At 67.8% G+C, this 17142-nt stretch overlaps 1 long non-coding RNA gene across 1 annotated transcript; it reads left to right on the plus strand.

Moving 5' to 3' along the window:
* Window positions 1-2871: 2871 nt before the first annotated feature.
* On the plus strand, window positions 2872-4948 carry LOC136993683 (uncharacterized). Its single transcript, XR_010886083.1, has 3 exons — window positions 2872-3050; window positions 3803-3951; window positions 4581-4948. It is a non-coding gene; the product is annotated as an uncharacterized lncRNA (long non-coding RNA).
* The last annotated feature ends 12194 nt before the right edge of the window (window positions 4949-17142 follow it).

Raw genomic sequence — 17142 nt, forward strand, 5'->3', positions numbered from 1 at the left:
ATGCACCCGGCGGGGGCCCCGCGGGCCGCGGACGTGGCTCCTGCGCGAGGCGGGCGATGCTCAGGGCCGCGGCGGGCCGCGCTCGGCGGCGGCGGCGGCGGCAGCAGCGGGCCGCGCTCCGCGCCGGGGCTCCCGGCTCATCCTCTGCTCCTGGGCGCAAGGGAGAGAAAAAGGCAGAGCGTGAGGGCGCCGCACGGCCCGCCGCTGCCCCGCTTTTCCCGGTGCGCGGTGCCCCCCGCTTTTCCGCAATTTCCCCCTCCGTGCGCGGCCCCCGGGTTTCCTCCTTTTTTTTTTTTCCCCCCCTCCGCAACGCGGTCGCCAGTTCCGCCTGCTTCCCCCGCTGCACCGGCCCCCCGTTTCCCCTCGGTTTTCCCTGTGCGCGGGCCCTCGTTTCCCCGCTCCACGGGCCCGCGGTTTCCCCGTTTCCCCGGTGCGCGAGCCGCCGTTTTCCCCCGGTGCGCGGGTCCGCGTTTCCCTGGTTCCCTAGGTGCACGGGCCCGCGGTTTCCCGGTGCACGGGTTCCCGTTTTACCCCGGTTTCCTCGGTGCACGGGCCATCGTTTCCCCGGTCCCCCGGTGCACGGGCTCCCTATTTTCCTGGCGCTTTCTGTGCACGGGCCCTCATTTCTCCTGCTCCCCTGTGCACGGACCCCCTATTTTCCCGGTTCCCCCGGTGCACGGACCCTCACGTCCCCGGTTTACTCCAGCGCACGGGTTCCCATTTTTCCCCGATTCCCCCGGTGCACGGGCCCCCTATTTTCCTGGTTCCCCCGGTGCACGGGCCCTCACTTCCCCGGTTTCCCCGGTTCACAGGCCCCCTATTTTCCTGGTTCCCCCGGTGCACGGGCCCTCGCTTCCCCGGTTCCCCCGGTGCACGGGCCCTCGCTTCCCCGGTTCCCCCGGTGCACGGGCCCTCGCTTCCCCGGTGCACGGGCCCTTATTTCCCCGGTTCCCCCGGTGCACGGGCCCCTATTTTCCTAGTTCCCCCGGTGCACGGGCCCTCACTTCCTCGGTTTCCCCCGGTGCACGGGCCCCCTGATTTCCTGCTTTCCCCGGTGCACGGGCCACCATTTCCCCGGTTCTCCCGGTGCCCGGGCCCTCGTTTCCCCGCTGGCCCCGGTGCACGGGCCGCCGGTTTCCCCGCCGGCCCCGGTGCCCGCTCGGCGGCGGGGAGGCCGCACAAAGGCGGCGGGCCCGGCGGGGCATTGTTCTCGGCAGCGCCGGGGCCGCCGGGCCCGATCCGGCGCCGCTGCCGGGAAGGGCCGCGCCGGGGCCGCCGCCGCCGCCGCCGCCGCCGGCGAACAAAGGGCGGCGAGCGCGGCCCGGAGCCCGCGGCGCCCCCGCCTCGCCCCGGCCGCCCCGCCGGGGCCGCTCCCGGCCGCGGCGCGGCCCGTGGCAACATGTCCTCCCGGCGGCGCGGCCGCCCGGCGCCCGTGGGGAGAGCCGGGCACCGGCCCTGCGCGCCGCTGCGGGCGGAAGAGAGCGAAACCACACGAATCCGTATTGTCCTCAGAGGAAAACGGTATTAAGAGAGGGCATTTTCCACCGGCAAAACCCCTCGCTACGCCAAAAATAAAATAAAATAAAACAAAACAAAAGCTAAAAATCCACCGCCGGGAATTTTGCTCGGTTGCAATTTTTTTTTAATCCAAAAAAAATAAAAAGCGCAAAAAAATAAAATTATATATATATATATACAAAACCCAAACAAAAAATATAATTGCAGTTACTTACTGGAGGGGTGTTCCTTGCACAGGGTGAATGCAATACAATTAACTCGGGGAGTGGGGCTGTGTGTTGTATTCCTACTGGTATTTGCACTGTGCTCGCCGGTGCACTGCACATGCACCGGCTGCTCCTGCAGAAAGGGAGAGGGACCCCGCCGCGGGTCCCCGCCTGCCGCGCACTCCGCCGCGCGACGCGCCCTGCATGCTAATAAGCGCGTGCCGCGCGCGCCCCCTGATTGGCCGCCGCGCGGCGCTCGCGCCCCGCGCCCCCCCCGCCCCCCCTTCCCCCCCGCCGCCCGCCAGCGCCGCCCGCCCGTTGCGTCAGCGGGCCCTCCCAATAGGCTGGCGCCCCGCCAGCGCCCTGCCAATCAGGGCGCGGCGGGGGCTGCGACGCGGCCCGGCGGCGCCGAATTCAAGCCCGGCGGATGAATGGGGGGCCGCGCGCCCGGCGCGCGCCCGCACGCCCTCCCCCCTTAGCGCGCGCGCGCGCGCGCGCGCTGCTTTGCGGCGGGGGTTGCATTGCAGCGGGGGTTGCATTGCACCGGCGGTGCAATGCAACCCCCGCTGCAATGCAACCCCTTCCCCGCCCCTTCTCGGGACCACCAGCCGGGGGTGAGCGCAGTGACGCCAGCCGGAGCCCCCCCTCCCCAGCCGCGCTGGGGAGAAGCGTTTGTTATGCTATTAAGGAGAAAGGGAGGAAAAAAAAGAAAAGCCCGTTTATTTGCATCAACCACCCGTTGCGCGTTTGCAAGGGGAGGGAGCCGGCGCGGAGTGCCCTCCCCCCGCAGCGAGGCTGGGCCGGGGAGTACCGGGTGGGCTCCCCCCACCTTGCCCGTGCCCCGCATGCATCCCGCTGCCCCGCGCCCGGCAGCGAGCCCCGAGCTCCACCGCAGCCCCCGCCCGCCGCGCTCCCTTTCTGCACTTCTCCCCGGCGCGGCGAGGGTTAACCCCGCGGCGCTCCCCTCCCCCCGCCGCCGCCCCCTCCCGGGCGCGCGCTCCCCCCTCCCCCCGCCCTGGCGGGGCGGTGCGGATTGGCTGGCCGCCCGCCAGCCCGCTGTCAATCACGCAGTGTAAACAAGGCGCTGATTGGCTGCGGGCCAGCCCGCACTGGGCTGCCTGCAAAAAGCAATTACTGGCCGCGCGGTTTCAAGGCGGCCCGGGGCCGCGCGATGAAAGGAGATAAACCGGGGCGGTTTCCAGGCCCCCCCGGGCGGACCCCGCCGCCCCACGGCCCGGGAGCGACGCGGGGGAGATCAAAGCCAGCGGAGAAAGGGGAAACGGCCGGAGTCACCCACTGACTCCGCCAACAATGCGCTCCCTGCAGGTCTGCCGGGCAGGGGAGGGGGCGCGCGGCCGCCAGCCCCCGCGCCGGGCCCCGCGCCGCGCGCTGCAAGGGCACCTGGGGGGCCGGGCAGTGCAGGGGGGCCGTGCGATGCAAACGGGAGCCGGGGGGCCGTGCAATGCAAACGGGAGCCGGGGGGCCGTGCAATGCAGGGGGGCCGTGCAATGCAAACGGGAGCTGGGGGGCCGGGCAGTGCAGGGGGCCGCCCAATGCCGGGGGGGTTGTGCAATGCAAGCAGGAGGTGGGGGGCCGTGCAATGCCGGGGGGCTGTGTAATGCATGCGGGGGGGGGCCTGCGATGCTGGGGGGCTCCGCAATGCAAGCGGGGGGGTGTGGGGGGGCCGTGCAATGCAAGCGGGAGGTGGGGGGGGGGCCGTGCGATGCTGGGTGGCTGTGCAATGCAAAGAGGCAATGCAGAGTAGGGGGGTTACGCAGTGCAAGCGGGAGGTGGGGGCCGTGCAGCGCAGAAGAGGCTCTGCCGCGCAGGGGGCCGTGCGATGCCGGGGGTCCGCGGGGGCCGTGCGGGGGGAAGGCGCTGGAAGCCGGCGGCGGAGGGAGAGGAGCGGCCGGCCGGGCGCGGGGAAGCCCGCACTGCTCAGCGGGGCCCCTCGGCCCTGCCCGGGCCCGGCAGCGCCTGCCACCGCGGCCCCCGCGCCGGAGGCCGGCGGTCATTTTCGAAATAAAAGGACGTAATTGATTGAAAATGCAAGAATAAATCAAAATAACTTGTAAAAGATATTAGATTACAATGGGGCTATTCATTACGCCGAGACGACAATTGAATTAAGAAGGAGAGCGACCGGGGGACACGGCGCAGCCCCGGGGCCGGCGGGGACCCTGCGGCCACCGAGCACCGGGACCGTCCGCGCCGCCGGCACCGCACGGTACGGGGGGGCACACGGCGGGGACACGGCACACGGACTGGTGCACGCAGGGGCACACGGCGCTCACGCACACGGCACGGAGCTCCTGCACCCCCGGACACGGAGCGATGCACGGGGGGACACGCGGGTGCAGCACACGCGGCGGACGTGGCATGCACACACACACACACACACACACACACACACACACACACACAACACACAAATGCACGCAGAGACACGCAGATGTAGCCTGGAGTAATGCGCATGGGGACACACGGACGTGCACGCTGCACGGACCAATGCACACACAAACACACCAATACAGCCTAATACACGCTCGTGGATGCGGTGCACGCGCAGACCCGCACACGCACCCCCAAACCGCAGCCGGAGGCTCCGGGGACGGGCACGCAGGGCGCCGCAGGCTCGCACCGACCCCACGGGCGGGCAGCGGGGCCGGGACGGCGGCTCCGCGCCCGGGGCTGCCGCGGCTTCCCGCCGTCGGAGCAAGGAGCGGGGCCGCACTGCGGGCCCCCTCGGTGCAGGTCCGTCCCCGGGGACGCCCCGTGCCTGCATGCCGCCCCCTCCCCCGCGCCCCAAGCACGCTCTTCTCCTTCTTTTATTATTTTGCATTTATTGTTCCAAAGCGACGGTCGCAGCAAGCCCGGCCCCGGGAAGCCTCCTCCCGCCGCCCCGAGGAATATGCAGCGCGGCGCGGCGGACCTCGGCTCACCCCCGCGCTCCGGGGAAACGCGTTAAAATATTGCAGTTGAATCTGCCTCTCCATCTGGGAAAGGACGGGAACAGGGCTCCGGCCTGTTAAATAATATTATGGATTAACCCAGCGCACTAAATAATTGCCTAATAGGAGCGCACGAGGCAAATCTCCGCATTTGGGTAATTGCGTGTTGGGCGCCTGTGAGTAATGCAATTGTTTGGGGCTGGCTCATTGTTCCGGCCGCTATTAGTCAAGGAGCAAATTAGAAACAATTTCTTGACTGCAAAAAAAATTAAATAAATATTTTTAAAAAAATAAAAAAGCCTCTAAGCCTCTTCGTTCCTTCAACACAAGCCGAGGGAAACCGAGGGGACGTGCAGGTCTCGGGAAGAGGCCGGGAGAAATCCCGGAGGGACGCGGCTGGAAGGGGAGCGCGGGGGCATCCCCGCCGGGAAGGAGGGAGCCTCGTCCGCGCCGTCCGGGGCCGGGGCCGGGCACGGGGCACCGGCTCCCCGCGGCCCCCGGCCACGCCGCGCGGGGGGCTCGGGCCCTTCCGCTGCTCCCTGCTCGCTTAAGACCCTGTTAAACGCAGGGTCATAATTTGTAGCTAAATATATCGCCGTGAGTTCGCACACCGCCAGTATAATTCACGGCGTTTGCTGGGCGAGGTTATCAATGAAGGGAGCCCATCTGGGTTAAATTAAAGCGAGAGTTTCATGAAAGGCACCGGCCCCGGCCTGCGCGCGGGGGCGGACGAAGGGGGGGGGGGGGCGCCGGCGGCCGGGCCGCGTGGCCTGCGTCCCCGGTGCCCCACGCGCTACGGTGCACCCCGGGCACTGCACGGCACTGCCCCCCGGGCATTGCACTGCACTGCGTGCACTGCACGGCATTGCACCCCGGACACTGCACTGCGCCCCGGGCATTGCACCCCGGGCATTGCACTGCGCCGCTCCCCTGCCCGCTCGGGGCACCGGGGACCCCCCCCTCGGCCCGGGCCTCCGCCGCGCTCCCGGGGCCGCCGCGCCCGGAGACAAAGGGAGCCGCGAGGCGCCGCCGCCCGCGGCCCGGCGCGGCCCCGCCGAGCGGAGCGGAGCGGAGCAGAGCGCGGCCCCGGGCCCGGCGCGGCGAACAAAGGCGGCGGCGCCCGGCTCGGCTCGGCTCGGCCCGGCTCGGCTCGGCCCCGCACTCACCTGGCGCGCCGCAGCGGGCCGCGCTGCATGTCGCCGCCGCCGCCGCCGCCGAGGGGTCGCCGCCGGGAGGAGGCGGCGAGTCCCGGGCTCGCCCCGCGCCGGGCGCAGGGAGGAAGCCGCGGCCGAGCCGAGCCGAGCCGCCCCGCCGCCCCCCGGATCCGGATCCAGCCCCGGAGCGGCCCCGTGCGCGCGGCGCCTCCGCGGGCACCGCTGCCGACTCGCCCCGCCGGGGCCGCGGAGCCCGGAGCGGCCGGGCCGCCGGCTCCGCTCCCTTAAAGGCGCCGGGACGCGGCTCCTTTGTGCGGGGTGCACGGCGCTGCGCACCGCGGGCTGCTCCGGGGCAGCGGCAGCGGCGTGTGCGACCCGCTCCGGGGCCCCCGTGTGCGGTGGCGCCCGCCGGGTCAAGGGGGGGCTGTGCCCGACGTGGGAGCCGGCGGGAGGGACGGGCCCACGACTCCCTCCGGACCCTGCTCAGCTCCACGCGGGGCCTTGGCCTTGCCGCGCTGCTCCCACCCGTGTGCGCGGTGTCCCTGGGTCCTGTGCAAGCCCTGGGCCACACCACGCTGCTCCCATGCGTATGCAGTGTCCCCGGGCCCCATGCAAGCCCCGGGCCACGCTGTGCTGCTCCTGTGCATGTGCGCAGTGTCCCCAGGCCCTGTGTGAGCCCCAGGCCCCGCCATGCTGCTCCCCTGCGTGTGCACAGTGCACGTGTCTCCGCAGACCCCCCTTGACCCAAAGTCCCTCCGCGCAGCTCCCATGTGTGCCTGCACAGCGTCTGCACAGCCGCATTGGAGGCAGCGTGCTCCTGCAGGGCTGCGTGGCATCCGGCAGCGGGGCCGCGCTGTTGCAGCACCCTGCATGCGGCAGCACCCAAGGGTGGGCAAGGGGGTACCCAAGAAAGGGCCACCCGGAGCCAAAAGCAGGGTCTGGGGCCAGCACACTGAGGCCTGGCCTGTGTTTGGGTGGGGGGGGGGGTTCATCCTCCAGCCTCTCTTACCAGTTTGGGGGTGCAAACGAGGGGATGCAGCGAGGCAGCTGCGCCCTTTGCATTGGCAGCGCAGGCGTCACAGCGGCCCCTCGGCCCCCACCAGGAGCATTTGTCCCGGGAGCACTTTGCAGCTCCTCGTGGACGTCCCCAGCACCTTCTCCCGGCCCAGCGTCACCGCGTGCCGGGGGGGAGGCGGGGGGGCCGGGCTGCAGCCCTCCCTCGCCGTCAGCCCCGCGGCACAGCCGTGCTGCAGCCGCCTTGCAGCTGTCGCCGCTCGGCCCGTTGGCCAGGCTGAGCCGTTCTCCCGTTCTCCCCCAGGAGCAGGCACCTGCTTTGGATGTTTCAGTGTTTTTTTTCCTCCCCGGGAGCCGCGAATCCCCTCGGAAAGGAGAGGCAACACGTGCTTTCCCGCAGCAACTGCTGGAGCCGGGGAGGGCAGCGGTGGGTTTTCCCCAGGGAAAACCCCACGGCTCTGCCCAGAGGGCTGGACGGCTGCCCCAGGGCCGCTGCCACGGGCCGGGCCAGGCCGGTCCCGCTGCTGCGTGCCGAGGCCCCGCTGCCGCTCACGGTGCATCCCGGGGGAGCAGCCAGCTGCGGCTCCGGGACCCCGGGGGAGCGCAGTGCAGTACGGTATGGCACGGCACAGCACGGCATGGCGTGGTGCGGCACAGCACGGCACGGCCAGCTCGGCCTCCTGGCATTCCCGGCCGCTGGGCTTCCAACTGGCCGAGGGAGCGTTTTTTTATCAGCGTGTCGCAAGGCTATCTGTGATCAAGGGTCGTGTTTGCAAACACGGAGGGAAGAGGCCGGCTCCCCGCCGGCACGGGCCGGCGCGTTGGGAAACCCGCGGCGCTCCCGGGCGGCGCGGCGAGCGGGCAGGGTGACAGTAGCTATGTGAGTAATCAGATTAGGATCTGAAATATGTAACCCCGCGATGTAATCCGAGCCGCGGCCAGCGGCCGGCCGGGCTCGGCGTTCCCATGCCCGGGGTGACCGTCTCCCGCGGCGTCCCGCACACTTCCCGCCCCCTCCGCTCCTGGCACCTCACTGCCTGCCCTCGGCCCCGGCCCCCACCGCTGCCAGACCAGCAGGGATTTTTCCTAGCGCCCGGCACAGCCCGGGCCCTGCTGCTCCTCCGGGACGGTTCCGGCTTCGGGAGACGCTGGCAGCCTGGCGGGAGCTGGAGGGGAGGGTGCGAATCGCCAGCTTGTCCTGCGGTCCCAAGGAAAAGGGAAGGTGCTGAACTCCTATTAGTCGTCCCATTGTGTCGGATGTGGTAATAATCGGGTTTGCTAATGCAATTGCGACTACGATGCGAAAATCCTACTGGAAAATGTATTAGAGCAATTATCCGTCTCACTCCGCAGCCGGGTGTAGCATTAATATTCAATTTTGATGTGGAAGTCCTATTATGTTAATGACTTTGGTGACAAAAGTCATTAATGTAAGACTTTTTCTTTCTGGCGCAGCATTAGCCAGGGTGAACACCACCGCGATGACGATGCGGCTGACGGGATCAAACGGGAACACGCTGCAAGCACGGCTGCCAGGGCCGCTGCCTAGCGATGGCACCAGGGCCTGGGACATCGTGCATGCAAGCCCGAATTTGCAGTGGCACTGCGTGAGCCTCTGGTGGCCTCCCAAGCCGTATCGGGGAGCTCTGGGGACAGTCACGGACCAGCTGTGGCACCGCTGGCAGCTCAGCATCCCCCACCCACCCCGGGCCTCCCTGCAGCGTCGTCCCCTGCAGCATCTCTGCCAGGCACCGGGCATCCAGCACGGTCTGTGCAGCCTCGAGGACCACGTCCCCCATCCATGATCCCAGCGCAGGGCTTTGCATTTGGAGCCGAGTGGTGGCCCCTTTCCCGGGAGCCGGCTGCGGCAGCCGGCCGGGCCTGGCAGCACCCGGCCTGGCCCCATCCATGGCCCCCAGTGCACTCCGGGGCACTGAGCGGGATTTGAATGTTCAAACCCAGGAGTGGGAATTGCCGGTAATGGTAAAAATTACATTGACCTTCACCTTTTTAGCAAAGGGCTCGTTTCAAACCGCAGTAACTCACAGCCACGAGTCTAGGGAGAATTCGTTAATATATTGGCTTTGCCTCGAGTGTGCAGCCGCCCTGGCAGCCGTGCGCGGCGCGGGCTCCCGCCGCATCTTGCTCGTATTCGGGCCGTTTGGGAAGCAGTAAATTTCCCACGGGCCGAGGAGGGGCCGGCAATTCCCAGAAAAAATCCAGGCAGGAGCTGGGATTCCCGTGGGCCCCCCCCAGCCCGGGGCCCCCTCGGGAGGCAGCACGGCACCCACGTGGCAAAGGCACCATTGCAAAGGCTGCGGCAGGGGTTACACCCCCAGGCGGGGGCCCTGCGCAGGCGGCTCCGGGCCAAGCACGGCCACGTCCCCAGTCCTCTGCGAAAACTGCTCCAAGTGGGGAAAATGGCTGTTTTCCCCAGGTGGCTGACAAGGGTTAGGAGAAAAAAAACAGCTTGAAAAAAACAATGAAAAAAAAACAGTGAAAAGGGAGTTCTCCAGGGCAGGACCTGGACACGGGCCAGCGCTGCTCTGCCTGCTCTCAGCAACCCTTCCCCGTGCAGGACCCTGGTGCAGGGCCCTCATGCAGAGCCCCGGTGCATGAGACCCCTGTGCAGGGACCCCGGTGCAGGGGACCCCGGTGCAGGGACCCCGGTGCAGGGGACCCATGCAGGGGACTCTGGTGCAGGGTCCCCCGTGCACGGCTCCGGTGCAGGGACCCCGGCGCAGGGACCCCCGTGCAGGGCCCCGGGGGGCGCCGCGCGCACGTGGCCGGGCAGCGGCAGGGGCAGCCCGGCCGCGCCGCCCCCTCCCCCCGCGCGCCCATTGGCCCCGGCGCGTTCCACAGACAAAGGCCGGCGCCCCTGCGGGCCCGGCGCACCGCCCTCATTGGCGGGGGCGGGGAGGGTAGGCGGGGAGAAGGCGGGCGGGGGCGTGACGACACTGACCCCGCCCCAATCTGCCTTAAAAGGCGCGGGAAGGGGCGTGGCCGTGGCTGCGCGCGGGGGGGAGGGGCGGCCCCGCGGCAGGGCCCCGCCCCCGCCCGCGGCGCTCGCTCCGGGGAGCGGGGCCCGGCTCGGCCCGGCCCGGCTCGGTTCGGCTCCCGCGGCGCCCGGCCCCGCGGCGCTCCGGAGGCAGGTACGCACGGGCGGGGCGGCCCGGCCCGGTTTGGCCCGGCCCGGCCATCGTGGGCACAGCTCGGCGCTGGTGCCGGGGGCTGCGGGCGGGGGGCGCCGTGTGCACGCGCGTGTGCAAGGGGGGGCGTGCGCACAGTGCATCCTTGTGCATCGATGTGCAATGCGTGTGGTGCACACGTGTTTCGGCGTGCAGTGTGCATGGTGCACGCGTGTGCGGGTGTGCAACATGCATGGTGTGTTCTTGTGCATCAATGTGCAGTGCGTGTGGTGCACATGTGTTTCGGTGTGCAATGTGCATGGTGCACGCATGTGCGGGTGTGCAACATGCATGGTGTGTTCTTGTGCATCAATGTGCAGTGCGTGTGGTGCACATGTGTTTCGGTGTGCAATGTGCATGGTGCACGCATGTGCGGGTGTGCAACATGCCTGGTGTGTTCTTGTGCATCAATGTGCAATGCGTGTGGTGCACACGTGTTTCGGCGTGCAGTGTGCATGGTGCACGCATGTGCGGGTGTGCAACATGCCTGGTGTGTTCTTGTGCATCGATGTGCAATGCGTGTGGTGCACACGTGTTTTGGTGTGCAATGTGCATGGTGCACACGTGTGCGGGTGTGCAACATGCCTGGTGTGTTCTTGTGCATCAATGTGCAATGCGTGTGGTGCACACGTGTTTCTATGTGCAATGTTCATGGTGCACGTGTGTGCAGGTGTGCAACGTGCACGGTGTGTCCTTGTGTGTGGACATGCAGTGTGCACAGTGCATGCATGTGTGTTGGTGTGCAATGTGCATGGTGTGTACCTGTGTGTGCATTTCGCTGCGCAGGGTGTGTTGGTGCGCACGTTCACAGGTGTGCATCAGTTTGCGACACCGGTGGTGCATACCTGTGTGCTGATGTGCATGTGTGTGAGTGTGTTACAGATTGCCTGTGATGTACAGGTGTGTCCAGATGTGTTACGGTGTGACATACAGGCCTGTGTGAGTGTGTCAGGCTGCTAGGTGTGTGTGTGATAGACACAACCGTAGGGCGTGTGTACGTACAGCAGATGGATGTCGCGCGCAGCTGTGTGCGTGACAGGTTTGTGGTGCAGACACAGGTGTGTGCTGCGTGGTGCACGTGTGTAAGCGGCCTGTGGGTGTGTTCCCGGGCACGTTGGGCGCTGCAGGGACAGGCGCGTGCCGTGCACATGCGTGTGCTGCCGCAAGCCCGCATGGGGCCCCGCGGGACCCTGCCTGCCGCTGCCGGCCGGCGCCGCTTCTCCCCTGCAACCGGGGCCCTCTGCTCCCGCGGCTGGAGAGTCACCGTAAATCCGCTTCGTTTCCTGGCTGCCGGGCACTCGTGTGACACACGGCATCTTCCAGCCCGCGCACAGCGAGGATTGAACTTTAGTCTCCGAGCAATTAAGGTGCCTGAAACTGCACTTCATTAATGGTTGTTATGCAATAAAAGCGATAAAACTGCCCTTATTTGCAGTATAAAAACTCAATTTGTTTTAATTTATGTTTTTAAATACTTGCCGGGTTCTTGGCGGGCGCTGCCAGGCATCTGTCTTCGGGGCCGGACGCCGCGTGCCTGCGTGCGCAAGACGGAGCCGGCGGCGCTGCCTCAGCCTGGGCCGTGCTGGGGCCAAACTGGGCCGTGCTGGGGCCGAGCGGGGCCCTGCGGGACACGGAGAGGCGGCCAGTGCACGCCGAGAGCGGGGCTGGGGCCGGGCACCCTGCGCCAGCGCCGCACCATCCCCCCCCCCGCGCACGGCTTTGCTCCTGCCGCTTTTCCCTGGGGTTTCTCCGAGCCCGGCGCCGACCTCGGCACAGCGCTCAAGGAAAGCACGGAGCCCTGCGGGAGCCAGGCTGGGGGAGGCGGGAGCCGCCGGACACGGAGCTGCCAACAAGATGAATTCTTGCAGTGAAAAATATCAGCCATGAGAAAGAAATCAATGGCTGGACAGCAGGGCCGGCCCGGGCAGGAATTCAGAGCTCCTGCGGTTGCATTGCACCCGGCAAAGACAAATCGAGCTGTTTTCCAGGGGACAATGTCACAGATTAAAATTCCACATCTGCCTCTGTCTTCTCAACCGCTCCGTTGCTCTTCCCAGCGAGGCGTGCACATGCAGGCACACGCGTGCACATGCACACAGATGCACGTGTGCACGTGCATGCATGCACATATGTGCACATACATCCACACACATGCACACAGATACATGCGTGCACATGCATGCACAGATGTGCACATACATCCACACACATGCACACAGATACATGCATGCACATGCATGCACAGACATGCATGCACACCCATGCGCTCCCCCCCCCGGTTAAGCAGGGCGAGACAAAGGCGAGCAGCTCTGCAATCAGCCCCCGTTTATTAGTGCTGGACCTCCTGGTGTTTTTTCGCATTTTCATAAAACAGACTGAGATCCTGAGCCGGTCCTAAGCCACCTTTTCTAATTACAGTAATTGCAGGCTGCCGGCAGCCCTCTGGGGCATGTTTATTCTCTTTAGCTCTCCAAATCCAGGCGAGAGGAATCTGGGCCATCAGGCAGGACTGGAAACATCTCTGAGCTGCTCGGGCTTCCCGGCAAATCCCTTATCGGGGACGACACTGTTGGCTCCACTCTTATCTCTCGCGCTAACAAAATAAACGTGCTTTTCTCGAGCTGCTCGAACACTCCCAGGAAGCAGCCGGGGCTCCGTGCGGCTCCAGCTCTTTCACAGCCCCCCCCAGCCTCCCTTCCCCTCCCCGAGCAGCGTCGCACCAAGCCTGGTTACGTTTCTGGTGGGAGAAGGTGCCGGGGCCTTTCCAGAATTTGCCCGGAAAGAGGAGCAGCTCCTGGCAGAGCTCGCACGTGCCGGCAGCGTTCCCGGTGCCCGGCTGGAGCAGGGCGACCTGGGGAGCACCTGGTGCAGCCGGCACGGCAAGCGGCCGGGAGCCAGCAGCCAGCCCCAGAGCTGTGCTGGGAGCCCTGGAGCTGTGCTGGGAATGCCGGGGCTGCAACCGGCCGGGAGCCGCCCCGGAGCACCGGCTCTGCCGCAGCGGGGGCGGTTGGGTGCCCGTCGCCCGCTCCCCAGCACAAGGGCGAGGGGCGCGAGGTCCGCGGCGCCCCGTCCCACGGCACGTGCAATCCATTTATCCGGTAGCCGGGAGCTGATGGGTTGCAGGCGAGCGGCTCGCGCGGGGTTCGGGTTGCAGCGGGCTCGGGCGCGCGGCGATTGGAAACACATTGCCGCCGCGGGGCCACCGCGGGGCCGAGGAGCTGCGCCCGTCCCCCACCCGTCCCCCCGCCCGTCCCGCCACCCCGCGGCTGCAGCCGCCCCCGGGGACCGTGGCACGGGCAAGGCCGGGACGGAGGTGCCGGAGCCCAGCGTACCGCCGCAGCGCCGCGCTCCCCAGCCCGGTGCACGCTCACACGTGCAACGAGTTTGCTGGTTTGCAGCTCAGTTCGCAGCACCCCTGGGCCGGGGCATGCCTGGCCCCCGGCTGTCCCGGCCTTGCCGGCGGACTGCTCCGGTGGGATGGGCTCCGGAGGGGGGCTCCAACGGGAATGGCTCCGACTGGTGGGAATGGCTCCAACCCACAGGAATGGCTCTGGCCAGTGGGAATGGCTCTGGCCGGCAGGAATGGCTCCAGCCCACGGGAATGGCTCTGGCTGGTGGGAATGGCTCTGGCCGGCAGGAATGGCTCTGACTGGTGGGAATGGCTCCAGCCCACGGGAATGGCTCTGGCCGGCAGGAATGGCTCCAGCCCACAGGAATGGCTCCTGCCAGTGGGAATGGCTCTGGCCGGCGGGAATGGCTCCAGCCCACGGGAATGGCTCCAGCTGGTGGGAATGTCTCCGGCCGGCGGGAACGGCTCCTCGGCCGCCCCAGCAGCGCCGGCCCGGGGCTGCAGCGCAGACTGAGCACCGGAACAGCAGTGCCTTCCAATGTCTTTGTTTTAAAGAGAGGGAAAACGAGGTTTTATTAATCACGTGGGCTTTAAATATTGCCTTAACGTGTTTGCCTTTATAAAGCAAAATCAATAGCGGAAAGAGGGCGGAAGCACGCGAACGGGCAGGAGCGGCCGGAGTGGCCGATGGGCAGTGCCGGGTTGGGGCAGCCGTAGCAGCAGCATGCCCAGGGCTGCTCCTCGCTCCCACTGCTCCCGGCCCCAGGGTCGGGGTGCCGCGTGGGGATGAGGATGGGGACGGGGACGGGGCCCTGCCGGCGCGGCGCTCGCCAGGCTTTGGCCGCCAGCGGCCTCGCGACACGCGGGGAAGCCACCTGAGCCCTTTCTTCTGCCAGCGTTGAGTTAGGGGCCATGTAAAACTAATTGGATAAACGTGATTTCCCCTCTAACTCGGTGCAGATGTCTCCCCCGTGCAGGAGCAAGGTGCTCCCTGCCTTCGCGGCCGGCGGCGGCCGAGCGAGCGGCACCGCGGGGCGGCTCCCCCGGGCACGCGCATGCGGGTGCACGTGCACACGGCCGCACGGGCCTGGGTGTGCACACATTTGCAGGTGTGTGCGTTTGCATTTGCACACACACACAGGCGTGCGGGTGTTTGCATTTGCACACATGCAGAGGTGTGGGCATGTTTGCATTTGCACACGTGCACGTGTGTGTGTGTGTTTGCACACCAGCCACGTGCTGCAGCCTGCCCGGGACAGCATCTCCCCCCACGGTGCCCATGCATCTGTGCATCCATGGATCTCCATGCACCAGGGAGCTCCAGCTGCTGCATCCACCTCTGGGATAAGCGTGGGCCTGGGCCGGCGTTTTCGGGGGGAGAGGGATGCAGCCACAGCAAAGGCAGGGATTTCCATCCCGGAAGGTCCTTCGAGAGCCTCGCGCCCAGCGGGGCTCCTGCACGCCGGCTGGCCGGTGCAGGGCGGAGGGTTGGTTTGGATCAGCGGCCAGATGTCTCCGAGCTCCTTTGGTCTGGAGATTAGCCTGGAAATCCCCGAAGCGCAGCCCATGCCGGGGTCACGGCGGCGCTTCCGCTCCCAGATGAAATGCAGAAGGGCCGATCGCCGGGGGACGGGGGAAGCGGGGCGGAGGGCTGCAACGGCTGCCATGCGTGGAGGTGCTGCGCGCCGCAGCCGGACCCGTGTCCCAGGCGGGATGCTGCAGCCCGTCCCCGTGCGGGGATGCAGCGCCGCGGCCGGACCCACATCCCAGGCAGGATGCTGCAGCCCGTCCCCCGCGGTGGCTCGCTTGGCTCCCCGTCCCCAGCCCCGTCCCCGAGCCTGGCTGCAGCCAGCCAAGGTTGCGGTGGCCGTTTGGGACAGTGACGCTGCCGTTTCGGGGCCAGGCAGGGTTTCACCGCTCCGAAGCCCAAACCCGCTCGTCGAGGCCCCGCGCAGGAAAGGGCCGGGGTTACGCAGAGGCTAAGGCTCCGCGGCTGCGGGGGGCGGGGGCGGAGGGAGGAGAGATTAAATTAAAAAGGAAAAAAATAAAAAGGCTTCTAAGTGCCTGCTGACAGCAGCGCTGGTCTCCATCCCTTTTATTGTCCCCTCCTCGCAGCAGCTGTGCGTGGCCGTGCAGGCGCCCCGGGGCGCGCGGAGCAGAGCAGCCTGGCAGCACGGGGCTGGGTGGCCCTTCCTGCGCAGCTCCCTGCTCCTGGGGTTTTATGGGACCTGTCCGGTGCCCTGCCAACCTGCGCTCCCGGCTGCTCTCTGGGCCGGCGCTCCGGTGCCGGGCCGGTGCCTCCCTCCCGGTGGCAGCCTCCGTGACGCCCCGTGTGCCGGGCCGCAGCGCGGGAGCGGGGCTTTGCTCGCCATATGTGCTGTGCCCCGCTGCCGCGATCACTCATCCGCTCTTCCCGGCGTCGTTCTCCCGCTCCATCTGCCTGCGTCCTGCCCACAGCTGGGGAGCTTCAAAGCGCCCGTTGTCAGCGCGCAGCCGTGTCCCGCGTTCCCGCGTTCCCGCTTTCCCGCCCCGCCGCCGACGCTATTGTTCCCGGTGGGAGCCGGAGCACGCAGGCAGGCCGGGTGCAGGGATGCCGGCTGCTCCGTGGCCACGGTGTCGGGGCTGCTCCGCTCTCCTGCCTTCGCAGCACCCGCGAGGCCGGGGCTGGCGGCTGCCCCAGCGCGGGACACGGCTGGCGGGGACGCGGCACAGTGCGGCACGGCGCGACCGAGGCCAGCTGGGCATTTCCAGGCGTCTGCAGCCACCGCGGCCCCCGAGGCGCTGGGGCGTTTGCGGCCGTCGCGGCCCCCATCGTGCCCGGGCGTTTGCAGCGGTGGCAGTGCCCGGGCACGCCGGATCGCCGGGCTGCCCCGGAGCCCAGCCCGCGGTGCTGGAGATGCTCCCCTCAGCCCGGTGCCCCCACGGGCCTGGGAAAGGCGGAAAAGCGCTTTTTCCCTGGAAAGCTGCAGCGCGAGCCCTGCCGTCGGGCTCCGGGCTGCGGCAGCCTCCCGCGGGGCTGGCGAGGGGGAAATCGTCATGGTCCGAGCAACGGAGACAGGCGCCGGGTGCAGCCCAGTGCTGCTGCGGCCGCGGCAGCAGAGGAGGGAAACGATGCTGCCGGGGGGCCGGGGCAGAGCGGGACTTGGGAGCACCGTGGGAACCGAGGGTCCTGGTGTCCTGGTCCATGGCATCCCCACCCCACGGCATCCCGGCCCCACGGCATCCCGACCCCACGGCATCCCGGCCCCGGTGCTGCCAGGTCCTGCCCCAGCACGGCCCCAGGACGGCGCCGGCAGCCCAAGCGGCATCCGCGGAGCAAGGGCAGGGCCGGCCCTGCTCACCCTCGGCCCCGGCGTCCTGCCCCAGGCCCCAGCGTCCTGCCTCCTGCCCGGGGCAGCGGCGGCGGCGCGCGAAAGGCAGCGAGACAAAGCCAGCGCTGCTGCTCGCCGCCGCCGAGTCTGAGTGGCACCTGGAGGGAATTAGGCAGAAGTGTTCCACCTCCCTGCAAACCTTTTGTAGAGCAAATTCCTGCGGTTACCCAGCGCAATTGCTGCAAATTATACAAGCGCCGCGTGCTCCGTTCCAGCGGGAGCGTGCGGCCGGCTCGCGCAGCTCTGACGGGCCACAGTGCACGCGCGCGTGGGAACCGGCCCGCATGGTGCTCATTCGCTTTTCCTCTCCCGTTTTCTTTTTTATCCTGCTTGAGGATGAAACGCCGGCTGGCGGGCAGGCCGGGTCCGGGGCCACTGCTGGTGCCTGCGG

The sequence above is a fragment of the Apteryx mantelli genome, chromosome 19 (genome assembly GCF_036417845.1).
Source record: "Apteryx mantelli isolate bAptMan1 chromosome 19, bAptMan1.hap1, whole genome shotgun sequence".
In the NCBI taxonomy this organism is placed as follows: Eukaryota; Metazoa; Chordata; class Aves; order Apterygiformes; family Apterygidae; genus Apteryx; species Apteryx mantelli.